Source organism: Arachis hypogaea, chromosome 20 (assembly GCF_003086295.3).
Source record: "Arachis hypogaea cultivar Tifrunner chromosome 20, arahy.Tifrunner.gnm2.J5K5, whole genome shotgun sequence".
Lineage (NCBI taxonomy): Eukaryota > Viridiplantae > Streptophyta > Magnoliopsida > Fabales > Fabaceae > Arachis > Arachis hypogaea.
In genome coordinates, this window is record NC_092055.1 from 17196980 (window position 1) to 17215815 (window position 18836).

The following is an 18836-nucleotide window of genomic DNA, read 5'->3' on the forward strand; positions in this document are numbered from 1 at the left end:
GTAAAATCCAACTAAACTATGAAAACTTCTTATCTCAAAAGCATTTTTAGGCGTTAGCCATTTACGAATAGCCTTCATATTTTTTCCATCAACCTCAATTTTACTCGCACTAACAACAAAATCAAGAAATACAACTCTATCAATACAAAAAGTACATTTTTTAAGATTGACATATCTTTTTTTTTTTTTTTTGCGAACCACTTCCAAAACAGCTGAAACATGTGACAAGTAGTCATCCAAACAAATGCTATAAATGAGAATATTATCGAAATAAACAATAATAAATTTACCTAAAAATTCTCTCAAAACATAGTACAAGATATGCATAAACGTACTAGGTGCATTAGTTAACCCAAAAAGCATTACTAACCACTCATATAACCCATAGTTTGTTTTAAATGCAGTCTTCTATTCATCTCCTGGTTTCTTCTAATTTGATGATACCTACTTTTCAAATCAATTTTAGTGAATATGTATGCACTGCGTAATTCATCAAGCATGTCATCTAACTTAGGGATAAGATAACGATACTTTACTGTAATCTTATTGACTGCATGACAATTCACACACATTCGTCAAGTACCATCCTTCTTCGAAACCAACAAAACTGGTACAACACATGGACTCGTACTCTTTCTGATGTGACCTTTGACTAGTAATTCCTCCACTTGTCCAACCTGATCAAATAAATTCTAGAGGTTCTCATCGACCTCAGGGTCCAGATCCCGATGTACGACGTCGTAACGAACTGCTTTGATGCATTCACAGCATTCGCCGCCACCGCCGTCAGTAAAGGAGCGACTGTAACGCTGTTTTACGGATCCAATAGCGTCGTGGCTTCCATCACCGTCGTCGCCCTCTTTCTGAGTCACTGTTACTGCTTCCATCAGCAGCGAGCTCCTTACTTCTTCTTCAACAGCAAGCTCCTTACTTCTTCTTCTTCCTCATTGGTGATATCTCTATGTATTTTGAACCACCACTCTATTTGTGTACTCAATTAGTGAGAAAAAGAATGCAAAAAAAAAAAAAATGGAGAGAATTTAACAAAGAATTAATTTTTAAATTTGAATTAAATCTGAGCACTCAAAAAAAGAAAGATAGTACTTATAATTTGTTTTCAAATTTTGATATTAAAAGGAGAAATATTGTGCTCAACTGAATCATTCTTTTTAAATAATATATTGAAAACAATCAAATAAATAACTATTTATAGTATTAGTTTTGGATTAATATTAAAATAATAAAAATAAGATATATTATATTTTTATCCATTACAAATAATTAAAATGGCTTTTGAATTTTTATTTTATTTGTGTCACTTCTCAACTAAAAAAACTAGCACTTATTAAATATTTAATTATGACACTTGTCAGTTAACTAATTTACTACTACTCTCTTATTATATATTAAATAGATAAATAGATATATGGAGACACAGATACATGAAAAGGTTTGTCTGAAAAAACATTTAAATACTCCCAGTAATAGACAAAAGTGATGTATAACTTGGATAAAAAGTAAAAGAAAAATGAATAGAGTAGCAGTAAATAAGAAATCATTTACTCCTTTCATTTCATATTAAATATCTCTCTTCATTCTTATTTTTATTATAAATTAAGTGTCATTTTTTAATTTCAAGAAATCATCAATTAAGTTTTACTTATTATGCCTTCTACTTCAGTTTTTTTATTATTATTTATATTTTCAATTAAATTTAATAATTGTTTTAATATTTGTGCATAATTAAAAAGAAAATTTTAAATGTAAATGACTGGACCAGTTTAAATAGATTTATAAATATATATTTTTTAATTTATAACTTATAATAAAATTAAGTTGTGATTTTTTAAAAAGCCGTTTAAAATACTTATAAGAAAAATAAAAAAATATTTCACTTATAATAAAAAAATTATTATTTTTTTTAAAAAAAATATTTTTATAATTAAAAAATTAAATATAAAATAAATAAACTTTTAATATAAATCCTTAAAAGCTCCATCGCCGATGCACCGTGACATCATCGCGTGGCAACTGGCAACCACCCCTTTCGCCGATGTATAAGATGAACATTGATTGAACCAAGCTGGTAGAGGGAGACAGAAGCGCTGGAATAGTTGTGAGAGAAAAAGGGTGAGATCATTCTGGCAGCAACTTGGAGACTGACTTCCACACACACAGTCTAGGAAGCAGAGGCTAGGACATTTTTTTGGGCTTGGAGTTAGTCCAACAAGTTATTTTTTTTATGTTTGAGTTGAGGGAGACAATATAGAAGTTATGTTGAGCACTGGATAAGATGTAAAGGGAATTTTTGTAATCTTTCTTTTTGGACTTAGGCCCCGTTCAGATACCAAAATAATAAAAAAAATATTTTGTCTCATTATCTCATATTGTAAATCTTTTTTTTATAGATTTAGAATAAGTCAACAGTCTCGTGTAAAATAGAAAAGGGATTTTGGTAGCCCGTTTCTTAGTTAAATTAAACCTTACTAATTTAGCGCACTCGATATTTTGGCCCACATATAATCTTATCCTAATTATGATTTAAAAAGAAGTTAGCACGACTTCATTCATAGAAAAAAGCTTAGTGCATGATTCAACTCAGCACTAGTCAATTTATTAAAATCGGAATATTAAGGAGATTTAACATTTATAATTTCATATCTATAATATCTATAATTATATACTTATTATTATATTTAATATTATCTAGTAATTCAAGCAATAATTAAAAAAATGTAAATGAAGATAATATATATGTCGTGTGTGTTGGCTATTTTTTTATTTTGGTACGTCGCACCCGGGTGTTCATACCTTATAATTTTTTTTTTGGTAAGTCATACCATATAAATTAGAACAAATTAGTGTTGTACAAGACTCGGCACAAAGATCTATATCTATCCCAAACTTTATGTCCAAGTGGGCTAAACTTGGTCTAGCTTCACAAAATTTGGTTAAAAAAAAAAAAGCAAAAAGAGTTACTCAGTCTAATAACCCAATTGTGCTAGGAGCTAGGTCAGATAGTAGAGGTGAACGCGGATTGAATGTGGCCAAAATCTCGATTCGATTTGCACTAAAATTATCGGATCAGATCGGATCAGATCCAATATCCGTCAATTTTTAGCTTGGATCCGATTTGATCCTAACATTTACGGATCAGATCGGATATTGGAAATATCCGCAAAACATATAAATATTTTAAAATGCTTATTTTTATTAAAAAATATCAATAAAATTCTTTTTTTTCACTCTTTTAAACATGTTTACTCTTTATCATTAAACATATTTTTTGTAAATAATAAAAATAAATAATATATATGATAATTATTAGTTGAAATAAAACATAAAAAGAATATTTATTTATTTATTTATTTTTGCAGATCCACGGATATGCGGATCGGATCGATATCCGTAATTTTAGAATCAAATTTGGATAAACACTGGGGATATGCAAATCAGATCCGATCCATGAATACCCCTATAAATAAAGTCATTCAGTCGGCCCGATTAAGAGCAAGTAAGAAATTGGGATCTAGTATAGTGCATCACCACTCAGGGCGGAGCCACTTATACATTTTTTTTTCTTCTTCTTTATCAACTAGCTGCCCCTCCCCCCTTTGCTACTAGTTCCTTCTCTTCGTTGCTTTACCTCTCACAATCATGGTTGTGACTTTCACTACCCTTGCTCCTCTCCTTCCCTTCTCTCATTCAATTTGCTCTCATAATCTCGTTGCACCTGCTGAGATAGATTGAAGAAAGTTAGCCTAATTTGCTCTAGCTGTTGATACAAAAAAATTAATTTCGCATAACTACCAGCAAGTGCATCGGGTCGTATAAAGTAATAAAACTCACTTGAGTGAGGTGGATCCCACAAGGATTAAATGATTAAGTAATCAATAGTTAATTGATTATTCTAATTAGACAAGCAAAATTGAGTTAATAAGCAAATAAGAAAATATAAATGACTTGAAAGTAAAAGAAAGCAATAAAATGCAGGAAAGTAAATGACATGAATGTAAAGTACAAGAAAGTAAAGTGCTGAAAACATAAAGTGCAGGAATTAAAGATAAAAAATATTAGGGATTGGAGATGTTGATTTCTCTTGAATCAATGGTTCTCAACTTCTTCTCTTATTCATGCAATGTTTAGATCTATGGCGGATCATAAGTGATTGAAACTCAATCCCTTGGTGAATCAATCTCTCTTAACTTAATCAAATGTCAATACCTTGATCCAATGCTCATGAAAAGAGGTGAAGCACAATGTCTAATCCCAAGCCACACAACTCATAAGACTCCAATGTCAAAGTTATTATATGTCATGTATCAACTTTGAATCAAAATCAAACTTGTTATGAGGAGAGAGCTCCAAACTGAATTGCTATGATTCCTTTCCCAAGGTTTACATAGAATTCTAATAGATCCAATTCTTTTTCCGATAGAATTGAACCTTTGAAGCACATAAGGCTCGCTCTTAGATAAACAAACATGATTTCTAATCTCATACCACATAACTCCAAAGACCCCAATATTAGATAGGTTACATGTCACAATACCAACTCTAAATCAAGATCAAATTCATTATGCGAAGAGAGTTCAAACTGAATTGCTATGATTCCTTTCTCAAGGTTCACATAAAATTCTAATAGATCCAATTGGATCTTTAAAGAACAAAACTCTCTTTTATGTATGAAGATAGAATTAAGAAGAGAAGAAGAAATAAACATCAATTCAATTAAAATTGCAACAGAGCTCCTCTCTCAAATGTGGAGAATTAGAGATTCATAATATTTACAAGAGTGGGTATGGAAGAAGATAGAAGAGAAGAGAAGTGTGGAAGGGAGGGGTTCGAAGACCCACTTCTAATGGTGTGTGCCCACATGGTGTGTGTGTATCCTCCAAAATTTTCTCCAGAATTAAAAAAACTAAAGGCTATTTATGGAGAGTTCTATGGTGTGGATAGGAATGAACATCCAGAGGTCTGGATCTGATGTGGACGAACTGCCGTTGGGATGCGTGTGAAAGAACAGGTTCTGCCAAACGGTGGGACCTGTGTCAAAAGGCTGTTAGAGTCAGGTGGGTTCAGATTATGTCTCTTATGTCAGATGATTAAAAATCTAATGAAGGATGATTAATGCTTAATGGCATGTGCTTTCGTTTTCGGCCAATGGACTTGGAAAGATGCTGTTTTTTATTTTATATAGGCTGAATTTTTTGGTCTGGCCAAAATATGAAGTTGGCCCAGCATTTTATCATTTTTATATTCATATATTGTTATTTTGGACTATTAAAAAAAATTGATTTGGTCAAATATCTATCGTGTCTTTTATTTTTGATCCACACACTTGTTCATTAATTATATTTTATTATTTTTATTTTTTTAAATAAAGTGCCACTCACATTTGTTTTTATAAGATATTTAAAATTTTGAAATTATAAATTATAATATCATTATCATGGTTATTTTCAAAATCGATGAGGAGATATTATCATCATTATTATTAATATTGTGATATTGTGATGGTGAAGGAGAGGAGAAATTATTATTATTATTATTATTATTATTATTATTATTATTAAAAGGTTCTGTTCCTATCAATAATTTATTTAAAGTTTTTTATGATTGTTATGATTAGTGTGAAATATGCTAAACATAATTATGAAGTTTACTAGAATAAATTTAATCTTATTAATGTTAGCATGTTTTGGACATTATTATTACTAATTTTTATACAGTATGACATATTTTAGTGTAGTTATTTTTTATTAAAGGAAACAATAATTTATTTAATTAGTCACTGTTAGTAATTTTTTGGGTAATTTACGTTAATAGATTATTTAGACACACTTTTAAAGTCTCAAACTTTTAATTTTTTTTTTAGGAAATTTTTAATCTTTTTTGGTAGCAACTTGTTTTCTTGGGTATACCACTTTGAACACTTATGACTCATATAACTATTTGGGGTAGAGACAATTTCATATTTTGGTTAGCCCAAAAATTCTAGTCTATATATATAAAATAAAAAAACAGCATCCTCCCAAGCCCATTGGCCGAAAATGAAAGCATGTGCCATTAAGCATTAACTATCCTTCATTAGATTTTTAATCATCTGACACAAGAAATATATGACCTGAACCCACCTGACTCTAACAGCCTTTTGACATGGATCCCACCATTAGCTGAACCTGTTCTCTCACACGCGTCTCAATGACAGCTCGTCCACATCAGATCCAGACCTCTGTATGTCCCTCGCTATCCACACCATAGAACTTTTCCCTATTTATAAGCTATCCTAGATTACAAATTCAAATGAAATTGAAAAAAAATTACAATCAAATAAAAATTAACTATTCTAGATGATTTTTGTGGCTTTGATTGAGTGGTATTTGTGGGCTTTGCTTACTTGAAGTTTAAGTGGACCTTGAAGCAATTTAATTGAACCAAAATGATGCTCCAGGGGTCATTTGGCATGTATGGGCGATCATTTGGGTGCTGGTTTATCGAGTGCCCTTCATATTGGGTACTGGTCTTCACTTGTCATGCGTACGCGTCGCCCACGCGTACGCGTGACCCTTATTGCTGGCGCTTGCTAGGCGAGCGACGCGCACGCGTGATCCTTATCGAAGGCGCTTGCTAGGCGATCGTACAAACGAGCATGGCGCTGATTTCACCTGTAACGCATACGCGTCGTTCACGCGTAGGCATGACCCTTATCGAAGGTGCTTGCTAGGTAGCATGGAGGCGAGCGTCCAAAACAAGCGCTACTTTTCATCCTCACGCGTATGCGTGGCCTTCGTTGCGGGAGCTGGTTAGACGAGTGCCACTTCCAACGCTAGTTTGAGCGCCAACTTCAATTCCAGCACCACTCCTTGTGTTCCCTTTTAAAGAATGCTTTGTTTTGTGCTTTTTTGCTTCTTTTTCTATCATTTTCTACAACATTAATCAAATCAAAGAGATCAAAGCAATATATAACTTAAGCACAAAAATACTCAATATTTAAGCATAATGAATTAAATTTTGATATAAAAAAGTATAGAAAAATACAACATGATGCCCATGCATCAGCTGCCACCTCTAAGCTTGTCACCGCCTCTGTTCTAAGTTGTTATCAGTACTTTTGTTTTGCATTATCGCTACTTCCTCTATTCTACGTTGTCATTCTCAGAGCTTGCATCATTCTACATCGAATTCTCATCGTCGTTGTTTTCTGTTGAGCAGTACTAGCAACCGATTTAGCGACTAATTATGAATATTAGTATAAGGAATTAGTGACCGATTTAGTGACAAAAAATCAATCATATTTAGCGACTAATTTCTTAGTCACCAATCTTGTTTTTTGATGGAATCAACCGATCTCGTTTGGCAATGGTTTGGTGTCTCTTGGTTATAAATTGATCGTTAAAATTAGTCGCTAAATATTAGTGACCAATTTGGTCACTATTTTTAGTTGAGCGACCAAAATTTTAACAACCATCCAAATCGATCGCCATTTCAAAAATTCTTGTAGTGGTTGTTGCTATCCCTCGTGCTCATCATCACTATTGCTTTGGATCGTGTTTACTATCGTCACCATCACCCTCTTTTATAACTAGTTAAGCATTATTGTGAACAAAATTTTTAGTTTGCTTCTTTTGTATGAATGGTCGTTAATTTTGTTATTGAGATTATGTACATAAAATTAAAGAAATTTTAATATATATAATATATTGTGTTGTTAATATTGTTTAATATATTATTATTGTTATTGTTGTTGTTTGAACACCCCTAACACAAATATTACATGTTAAAAAGATAGCTTCAATGGTTTAGTATATTATAAAATGTTAATATTACTTTCATACTACTGATGTAACATGTTAAAAACATTCTTTAGCATTCTTCTATATAAATATCCCATAGAGTAAAGAGTAAGTGTTTTCTTGACTTGTAAATTTTAAAGAATAACCAATTTTTTAGCAATTAAAAGAATATTTTAAAAAGCTAGTGAAAAGATATGTTATTTTAAGATTAAAGTACCAAAACAAAGCATGAAGATATAAGGTAAATTACATAAATAAATATAATGGAAAAATATTACATGAATGTTGCTTCCAATTTAGTTCCATATTTGTCTTGTTTTTCTTTTATGTAAAACTTTGCATAATAATACAATTTACAACTTACACGTAAATCGTTATACCTTGCCACAATTTAATATGTTGTTGGCCTATTATTTATTAATGAGCATATTTCGAGTGCATAATTGTAGTCGATAAGCATAAGATAAATATACTCAAGAGGAGTAGGGTGAATTGAGTATTAATGAAAAATTAAAAATTTTACAGAATATAGATAGAAACTTAAAACTATGAAAATGTAAATTTGTGAACAAACGCAACATATTTTATTTTTTGTGGGGTTATAAGAGAACTTCAAACATTTGAACCACGTATTTAATATTTTCCGTACCACTTGTATAAAATAAATGAAAGATGAAAGCTTAAATGCAAGTGGTTTTGTATTAGAACTTTTTTAAGGGATTGAACAAGTTTCCAAGAACTTATAAGGAGCTAAATTTTCACACCATTTTAGAAATGTAAATAGCAAGAAATATAAAGATTTTAAGGGTTAAAAAAACATACACGCAAGATATATTCTTGTTCGATGTAACCTTTTCACCTACGTCCAGTCCTCCCCACTATGGTGCGGATATTTTCACTATATAACCAAGCTTATAAGGTGCTTAATAAACCGCTACAGAATAGAGTACTTGATGAACACCTCACAATATGTGATCACCACTTTAATTAAGCCACTCGACTAAGAGACTTCTTTTCTAAGAACTCGAGGTAATACCAACTTCAAGTGTTTTTCCTTGACTGCTTAATGAGTCTAGGTATCCTCATCAACTTTAGTGTTTAGCAAGCCTCACCACTTAAAGAAAACAATCTCTAAGTCTCTCAACCAACAAGAAGAGCTACAATACTTCTCTTTTACAATATGTGATAGTAAATTTCATAAATAATGAACTATTTCAAAAGAGTATATGATTACAAATGAAGCATTATGAGTAATCTCAAGCATCTCTCAAATGTTTATGAAAAAGATTTTGAAAACTTATGAAATTTAATCACAATTAAAGCTTATAGCATGAAAGAAAGTTGTGTATTGAAACAAAAGACCATAACCTCTATTTATAGGCCTCGATGCACCCATGAACATTGGGAATGAGTGGAGAGAACAAATGACTGAAAAATATACACTCTTGCTAGGATCTTGTGTCTACAAGGATGTATAGGATCGATCCTCAAAGTTAGGAATCGATTATCTAGTTCAATTTTGCATGAAATATAGCACTTCAACATGTGAGGATCGATCCTCCCTTTTAACATAGGGATTGACCCTCCCTTTAACATAGGGATCGATCCTCTAGGTTTATTTTTCAGCAAAATTGAATTTCGAGTTATGGTGCCTTGTGCATGATTAGATTGAGTCATACTCCTCGTAATCTATCATAAATATATTAGGATCATCATAACACCCCATACTCATCCTCAATCATGAAATTTTCGAAATCATTGGTTGAAAAATATTTTACTTTGATTGAAACATGATTTTAACTTGAGAGATAAATTTGATTTACCTATGACAAGTAAAAACTAAAGTCCTACAACTAAATTTTGTTTGTTGGACTTCTCCTTGTCATATGATCTTTATTGAATGCATGATTGATTGTTTGATGAGCTTGTGTTTGAGTTTGATGCAAGAATTCTCTTGTAAAAATCTATTTTCACCTACCATAAAATAGTAATTTTTTTTATGTGGAATCTTCGTTGAAACTTCTTTTTCTTTAAAATTACTCATCAAACTTGATATTATATCATATAATATATGTCATATAGTGATATTTTTATTTACCATATAGGCAATCAAGAGATTAGGTTAAAGACGAGTAAAAAATTAAGTTTGTTACTTTTCAAAAAACACTAGTTATCTTACTAATGAAAATCACATATTGTGTCATTCATCGAAACACATAAGCAAACATATGATGCAAGGTTAAGAATATGCATTCAACTAAGATAGCATTTCTAACTGTTTTTTCCTTTTTGATAATGACAAACGTGCTGTGTTTTGAAAAGCATACAATATAGCAAATAATAGAACAAACTTGATATACTTAAAATTTTCAAAAAGACTACAAGAGTTCTGTAAAACCCGGTCAAACCATAATTAATTAAATAATAAATTAAATAGGAGCGAATATAATTAGAAAATATAGCAATCGGAATTTGATAATTTAAATATGATATTTGGACTCAGTGGATTTTTCTGAGTCGGAAAACATAGCTTTCTGCGTAAAAACGCGCACTGGAGTTCTGACCGGCAGTACCAACTGAGATCTGTCTAGTACTGCAGCTAGGAAAAATTAATTATAAGTGAATAAGGCTAAGAAATTAGGGTTTATAATTAGGAAAGCTAGAAATATTTAAAATACGATTTGAAACTCTAATCTTAAAGGTTTTGGCCCAAAATTGGGCCAACAGACTAAACCAAGTGAACCGGGCTCAAGTGAGCCCAAGACCCAAAGAAAGAGGGTAGGGGCACTAAAATGGAAGAGAGGTGAGAGATGAGGGTTCCAACTTCAATTTCAATCTTCAAATCACCAAAACTTTTGATTCGGAACTCCGATTGACGAGCCGTTTGTGGCCACACGTCGCTCTTCTCATCCTCTACAATTCTATCTAAGTCTTGTGGTGAGTACTCCATTCATATCTGCCTAGTTTTCGAGATTCCCCACTGTTATACGTTTTTGGGATAGTTAGTGTTAAAATCTTGTGATTTTGGTTGTTTAGGGATACTCTAACATGGATTCTAAGTGGGTCTATCTCTATTTCATATGGGCTGAGGTAAGAAGTGCTCTAACCCTTGTGATTTATCAATTTCATGAACCCTAGGTTAATTATAAGTGTGAAAATTGATTATGTTAGAGTATTGGGTGATTTTGGTGCACAATTGGAAGATTGATATTGCTTGTGGAGCTTTGGTAAGGCTTGGAGCTAAGAGTTAGTGGAGACTTCCAAGAAGAAGCTCAATTAGTTTGGCTACAAGAGGTACGGTTTAAGTTTCATTTAAGTACCGTGTGGTGTGATGAGAATTCCTAGGCTAGATGACCCTAGGATTAAGTTTGGATTGTGCAAATGGTTGGTACTAATATGCATAGTTGTTATGTAATGAGAATTGATGATCGAGTTGAGAATTGTGTGAATTTGTATGTTTGATGTGTTGAGAATATGATGAATTGAATAATAAATATTGGTTGTGGAATATGCATTTAAATTATGAATTTGGACCGGAAGCCGGAAAGAGGTAAGAAAGGTAAGTTGATATGTGTATTGTATGATGATATAATAGATTGGATGGATTTTAGATATTGAATGTGTGAATAATTGGTTTGGTTATTGAATAATAAGGTTTGAGGAATTGAGGTGTGGAATTTGATAGTTTTTGGTGAAATTGTGTAGTGGCGGTAGGTTTGGTTTGGTTGAGTGTAATTATATGAATGTAGTTGGGTTGTGGTCATTTGGATGAATGAAAATGAATTTGGCTTGTGAACATTAGAAAAATTGGTAATTTCTATTTTTGGGTAAAAAGTTGATTTTTGACCAACTTTGGTGGTCTGTAACTTGGTCCACGGAGGTTGGAATTCTTCAAAATTAAATTTTTATGAAATTTTATTCAACGATCATCTGATCGATTCAGGAATGGTTGAAAAAGGAATTTTGTAGAAGAAGTTATGTGGGTTGGAAGTTTGGAGTTTGAAAATGTAATTCTGCAGCTTTTTAACTTAGTAAAATTTTTGGCAGATCGTACTCTCACGCGTACGCGTGGCTGACGCGCACGCGTCACTTTCAAATTTTCACTCCCTCACGCGTGCGCCTGGCCGACGCGTACGTGTCGATGTATTGATTCAAGTGCCTAGCCAAAGTTCCCGAGAGTTGTGCGGGTGTTGTGCTGGTTTTGTGCGAGGAACACAAAACGCACCCACGCTTATGCGTAACTGACGCGCAGGCGTGACTTTACTTTTCTCCCATCCACGCGTGCACATGGATGACGCACACGCGTCACTATAACTTTCCTGCTTTCCACGCGTGCGCATGGGCGACGAGCACGCGTGACCCCATTTTCACCCCAAAGCTGATTTTGAGTTTTCAAAGCCAAATTTTAGACTTCTAAGTCTCCATTCTCACCCTTTTTGTCCTAAGTATAGTATGCCTAGCGATGGAAAGATGCTAGGAGATGTGGTAACTTGTGGACGAAGTATAGGGAAAATTAATGATGAGTTATGATTAATGATGACTGTATGAGTTGCTGAGGGTGATGATGGAAGTGCGGCGTATACCGTGAGCCAAAGGGCTATATTTGATAATGATTATTGGCTGGTTATGGGTTATGTTATGAGCCAGATGGCTCTGATAAATATTGATTTATGGTTGGAAATAAAAATATGGCCTTGAATGATTGCTTTATCTTGAGCTCTCTTTCTCGAAAGTGCGACCCCAGAGAGATGAAGGAAGGTAAGGATCCCATTCCTTATTCCTCCTGGTACTGTAAAATCGCTCCCAGCGAGATGGTGGGAGGTTAGGATCCCCTCCTTGGTTCCTCCTGGGCATATGAGAACGTACCTCCTGGGTAGATGCAAGGGTTGTGGTTACGCCCCACTTGCTCCAGGTTGGTTAGTATAGAGGCTCCCTGGGTGGACGCAAGGGTTGTGGTTTCACCCCACTTGTCCCAGATTATGATGAGTGATGTATAAAATGTGCAATCATATGATGTATAAATGACGATATGGTCATGATGAACGATTATAGAATGTTATGAATGAATGTGAAATGATTATCTGAGATACGAGTTTCCCTGGATGAAAGCAGTGACTAGCCACCACGTGCTCCAGGTTGAGGCTGGATACTCTGCTAACCCTATGTCGTAAGTGTGGCCGGACATTGTGAAAGTTCCGGATGAGCTCGTCCCCGTGGATAAACACCAGTGTGGGTGTTGTATGATTATGATTATGATTATGATCATGTTTATGATTGAGAATTACTCGAGTTGGGGATGCACGACAGAGGGACAGTCCAATGGTTAGCTACCAGGACTTGTCGGGTTGGCTTTATAACCGACAAATGAGACTCATCAGCCATAGGGCAGGCATACATCATTTGCATATGTTTGAATTGTTTGGGTTTGCCTACTTGTTTTGGATTGTTATATCATATATGCTATGTTACCTGATTATGTGCTACTTGTTCTACTTGTACTTTAATTGTGTTTTACTTGTCTGTATTGCTTGTTTTTGTACAACTGAGAGGTCCCTCATGTTGGTGTCGGTGGACGCTGATGGCTGTTCTTGATAAGAAGAATTGATGATGTGATTGAATAATGATGATGATTATTGAATGAGATAATTTGAGCTCCCTAGGTAGACGCAGTGAAGTGATTTCACTTGCTCCAGGTGAGGATATGAAATAATGATATGATATTGCTGAGATAGAATAGCTGGGGATGGTTTTATTTATAATTCTTATCCTGGTTTGTTGGAGAGTTAGAAAGTCGGGAAACATGAGAAATATGAATTAAATTTAGCATTCCCTTATGACAGTTGCCTGTTCATGGATTAGCGAGAACCTAGGATGGATATTTGGTGAAAAGAAGCTTAGGATGCTTAATGAGTTTTTATTGCAATGCATTGTATTTATTTGGCACTTTTACCGTACTGGGAACCCATGGGTCAAGGGTTCTCATTCTGTATATATCTCTTGTTTTTCAGATACAGGTCCAGGTGCTCAGAAGTGAGCTGTGGTTCATCTGTGAGATGGCGAAGATGTTTATATTCTCCACTTTATGTTTTAATTAGAATCTCTCCACCTTTATTTTAAAACGCTTATATTATGTATTGAACTCTTTTGAACTTGTCTATAGAGGCTTTCATGTTCTATTTGGGAGAGATTAGGAGGTAATGTTGTCATCTACTTTTATACATTGTATCCTAGCCGGCCTAAACTTCGCGGGTCGCGACTAGTGACTATTTACTTATGTTATATATCCATATACTGTCATTCTCTTATTCTCCTTTATGCCTTTATCTGTATATCGCTTTCGACTTCACGCTCTATCTTTCAGTTGTCGATGCGTGAGTGATACGACTTCGCGATTTTATTTTTACTCTTTTCAGGCTTCTCGATTAATACTCCTTTCAATTTTACTTATAGTTATGTATTAAAAATCCACATGAGATTCGTACCACCGTAACATCATTGACTTATGACTCAAGCATAAGGATTTGAATATTAGGGTGTTACAAGTTCCCCCTAAAACTAAGCATTTCGGTTTGTAAAATCCAATTGTGTGCGGAAGTTTTGAAAAATAACGTTTTCAAAAACAAAAGATGTTCCCCATTTCAAAAATCTTTTATGTTCCCTTAAAACTTATTTTTTGGAAACATAGCATATATAAGTTTTTGAAAAACCATCTTTAATCAAACAAATTTCAATCTTTAATCAAACAAATTTCAAACAAGTTTTAAAACATACTTATTTTTTTTCCTTTTGGCAGTAGCAAAAAGAAAGGACAATAAGTTCACATACATAGTACTTGCTTCATAAAATATTATCTTGGCATTTTATTAATCTATCATTAGTCAAATAATCATTTAATAATTTCTTATACTACTCGACATATAAGCATAATTATAAGCAATTGAAGCATGATAGACATTTAACCATAAACAAGCAAATATAACCAAGTTTAAGCATTCAACTAAATAAGATCATAAGGCATAATGAAAAACCTAAGGTTAATGGCATTAGTCCATAAACATAAAGATATAAAGTGCAAGATATAAAGTTCTCCATGCTTCACCAACAACCATCATTCATCCACAAGTCTTCATTCTTGAGGTAGTGGCTTGTGAATTCCAAAGTGAGCAAACATTACATCCAATTGTTGTTGATTTTGAAGCATCCTTCCTTACTTTTGTAACGCCTTCATTTGCTCTTCATAGTTTCTTGTCATGGTGGTATAGAGAGAAAATTGATGAAGTCTCACTTGTTCAATATTATCCATGCATTCTTGAATTATTGGTGGAGATGTAGGTGGTGGTTGTGTACTTGAGCTCCCTTTATCATCTTTCTTTCCTTCTCTAAAAGTGTGAGTTCCAATAGGCCATGAAAATATCTTATAGACTCTTTGTTCATGCTCAAAGTCTATGCGATATTTCTTCAAAATTCTCATAATTGCCAAGGGATATACTAGACCTTTGTCATCTCTTCGGCATTGCAACATATGAGATCTCACAAAATAAGCCCAATTGATTTTCTTTCTTTTAATAAGAGCATAAAAAAAGTACATAATTATCAAAATACAAAGTAGTATGGCTTGTCTTCCTTGGATTTGAGTACCTAAGAAATAAGATAATGAAAAAATCTATATTAAAGCACCATGTTAGTGATAGTTGGCCTATTTGATGAACCTTTTCTACAGGAATTAGTTAAGCTAACACTTGCTAACAATTCATCTTCATTATAATCTTCCCAATCTTGAGGTTTGCAAACCCATAAAAATCAAATCCATTAGTAGGCAAGTCTAGCAACTTAGCGAATTCATCCAAAGTGAGCTTAATTTCCTTATTTCTAACATTAGCTAGCAAGATATCATCTTCTAATCTTAGTGTAGCATAAAACTATCTAACCAAGTATTCATAAAATTAGCTCATATTGAATGCATAAAGTCTAATTGTGGGAGGAATAAGATTTTTTTTTATCCAATATCAAGGCAAACTTATTCTAAAGTTTTAAACTTATAACAATATTGTATACAAATTCGAATTTCATATAATATACCACATATCTTAATTTAACCTTATCTATGTTATTAAATCTAACTAACACTATCACTACCATTTTAAACTATTTCAAAATAGCCCTACTTTTAATTGAATACGAAATCAACCGAATAAATAAGAATTTTATGAACTAACCTTTTTATTGATATATCTAGCAACACAAGCAATGCCATGTAATCAGTAAAAATAATCTAGTTCATCCATCACAAGTACTTTTTATTGTTTGCTGCTTGTAGTTCCCTGGATTTTCTCTCTTGACAGAGGAAGGTGAAATGCTAAATCGTGAGAGTCCAATACAATTTTGTTTTCTCTTCGCACTAATAAATCTTTATAGGGTACCAACATTTATCATTCTAGGTCATGCTAAATCGTGATCAACTATTTATCAGTGTTTTGAAAATCAGACTGAATTGTCTGGTCAAACCATCCATTAGAACTTGTTTGATTGGGAACCGATGCTTAACTCGGTTCAACTCGAGTAAAATTGTCTTGTCTTCTAACTAGTGCCGACCGCAAAATAGTTCGAAAAGCGATGAATTGGAGCGAACTAAAAACTGGACGATTCTTGGCAAAACAATGAAAAAATATTTAAAGAAGAGGCAAATATGGAATTTTTGTTATGAAAAAAGGAAACGGTGAAAGAAAGAAGCAAACCTGGTAGAGTAGGAATTGAATGGAAGAAGGAAGATTTGAAGCAACGGCATAGGAATTACAAACATAGAGCATAAACAGATCCAGACTCAGAAGAGGAAAGATGAAGGACATAGAGGCAAATGATGACAGCTCAAGTAGAAGGAGAGGCTGACGATGGCAGCACGAGCAGAGGGAGAAGCGGACAAAAGTAGCGCGAGAATGAGAGGCTGTGAATGACAATTAAGTAAGAAAACAAATAGGATCAGAGTGTTGAGTAATGGCTGTGACACCCCTCTTTTATATAACTACCCATTTATTATGGTGTAATTAGATGCCTTTAATCGCAACTCTTTGGCTTCTTTTGAATCAACATGTAAAATTCCATGTTCTAAATACATTTATATTAGGTCCATCCAAGTACTAACATTGCTAGAATGTAAAATCGTAACACTACAAATACTAACAGAAGGTTCTGAAAGTACCTCTTATATTAAGCTTCAATTTTCATTTCTAGGTTTAGTACTGGCTAATTTGGATAACACATTAGCTCGTGTGTTCTATTTCCTAGGTACATGTTTAATACAAAAGGAATCAAAATGTTGTACCTTATCCTGTACATTTTTTAAGTACAGTTGTGGTAACAGATCCTGAGCTTAATACTCGTTATTAACCTGGGAGGTTACATTTTTGAATTACTAAATACTGTGATTTTTGTTGTGCCAACTTCCGGGCTAATGCTAGTCCCGCAAGTAATGCCCCATACTCAACTTGATTCTTTGAAATGGAAAACTCAAATTTTATAGGAGCTTCAATCACCATGTTTTCTGCTGTAGTTAGGTTGACACCGACACTTTCACTTTTTAATATTTGAGGCTCCATATACATAAACTTTCCATCCCATTACATCGGTAATAGGATGAGTCATTTCAGCTAAAAATTTAACCATCGCTTGAGCCTTAATAGCAGAACAATATTAGTATTGAATATCAAATTGAGATAATTCTATGAGCCTCGGTTGGTTGGTTCGCACAATTATTAAATAACTATAAAAATACTATCGTAACTGGTGCGCCAACGTTAATACAGCAAAATCTAAGTTTTTTAACTTTAAATATTTTAGTTCAGATCCTTAAAAGACCTTACTAATAAAATAAACAGGTTGTTGACGCTAACTGTCATCTTCCAAAACTAAGGCTGAAGCCATAGTTTCATCAGTGACTAATAAATATAAGTATAAGGGCTTTCTAGGTTCAGATTTTGCTAAGACAGGAGGAGAGGATAATAAATTTTTATAATGTTGAAATGTTGTTTCATATTCTTCTGTCCAGATAAAATCCAAATATTTCCTCATTAAATTAAAAATCGACCTTGGTTTTTCAACTGAAAGCTCCCAAAAATCTTGATAAAGCGGCTAACCGACTTGTAAGTCTTTGTACGTCTTTGAGGTTCTAAGGACTCGACAGGTCGAAAATAGCTTGACATTTTTCAAGAGGGTAAACTATCAAAATGGTACCCAAAATATTTTGGTGTTGACAAAAAAGTCCCTGAAAGATTTTAAAATTTGACAAAAACAGTCAAACGTGAAAGCATGACGTCATAGTGAATGAAAAATGTTGATCTGGCAATTAAAAAAGCTTCAATGATGGCGGCAGAGAGCTCCGATGGTGTTTTTCTCCTTTTCTTCTAATCCAAAACCTTTTTCATAACCATTCATTCATTATCAACCACGAGAGCTTCAATGGCTTTCCTCCTTTTCTTCTAATCCAAAATCTTTTTCGTACCTTTGCAAGACAGTTGTATTCCATGGAATCCATGATTGCTTACTTCTCCAAGAGAAGGTTTTCCATGAGATCGGTGAACTATCGTTGTTGTGGTTGGTGGAAGTGGCAGTGGCATTGATAAACCAATATTTTATGGTTTATCTTGTGCTCAATTGAGTGGTTTCATCAAGTCTTTGCACACTTATTCATACGAAATTGCATGGTTTAACAATTCCTTCCTAGTTTTGTTTTATGGCTGAAAAATTGCTTCCTAAGCCTTTAATTTGTGTATTTTTAATCCTTCTTTATACCATTCTATGCCGTGATCTGTGTGTTCAGTGTTTTCAGGCCTTATAGGGCAGGAATGGCTTAGAGGATGGAGAGGAAGCTTGCAAAAATGGAAGGAGCACAAGAAATAAAGGAGATAACCAGCGAGCATCGACGCGCACGCATGGATCACGCGTGCGCGTGGATTGGAGTTTTGCACGAAGATGCGTGCGCATGCCTGACGCGCACGCGTGAAACGCGAAGATGATCAGCAACGCGTACGCGTGACTGACGCGTAC

General features: G+C 33.7%; 2 long non-coding RNA genes across 3 annotated transcripts; both read right to left on the reverse strand.

The window, feature by feature from the left end:
- Nucleotides 1-3334: 3334 nt before the first annotated feature.
- LOC140182692 (uncharacterized) lies at nucleotides 3335-5024 on the reverse strand. Its single transcript, XR_011878729.1, has 2 exons — nucleotides 4792-5024; nucleotides 3335-3736 (listed from the first exon to the last, which is right to left on the reverse strand). It is a non-coding gene; the product is annotated as an uncharacterized lncRNA (long non-coding RNA).
- Nucleotides 5025-14723: 9699 nt separating this feature from the next.
- Nucleotides 14724-16983, reverse strand: LOC112784521 (uncharacterized). Of its 2 annotated transcripts, none has more exons than XR_003193927.3 (2): nucleotides 16532-16983; nucleotides 14724-15434 (listed from the first exon to the last, which is right to left on the reverse strand). It is a non-coding gene; the product is annotated as an uncharacterized lncRNA (long non-coding RNA). The 2 variants fall into 2 exon arrangements; XR_003193926.3 differs by having other exon boundaries at nucleotides 16013-16821.
- Between the last annotated feature and the right edge of the window lie 1853 nt (nucleotides 16984-18836).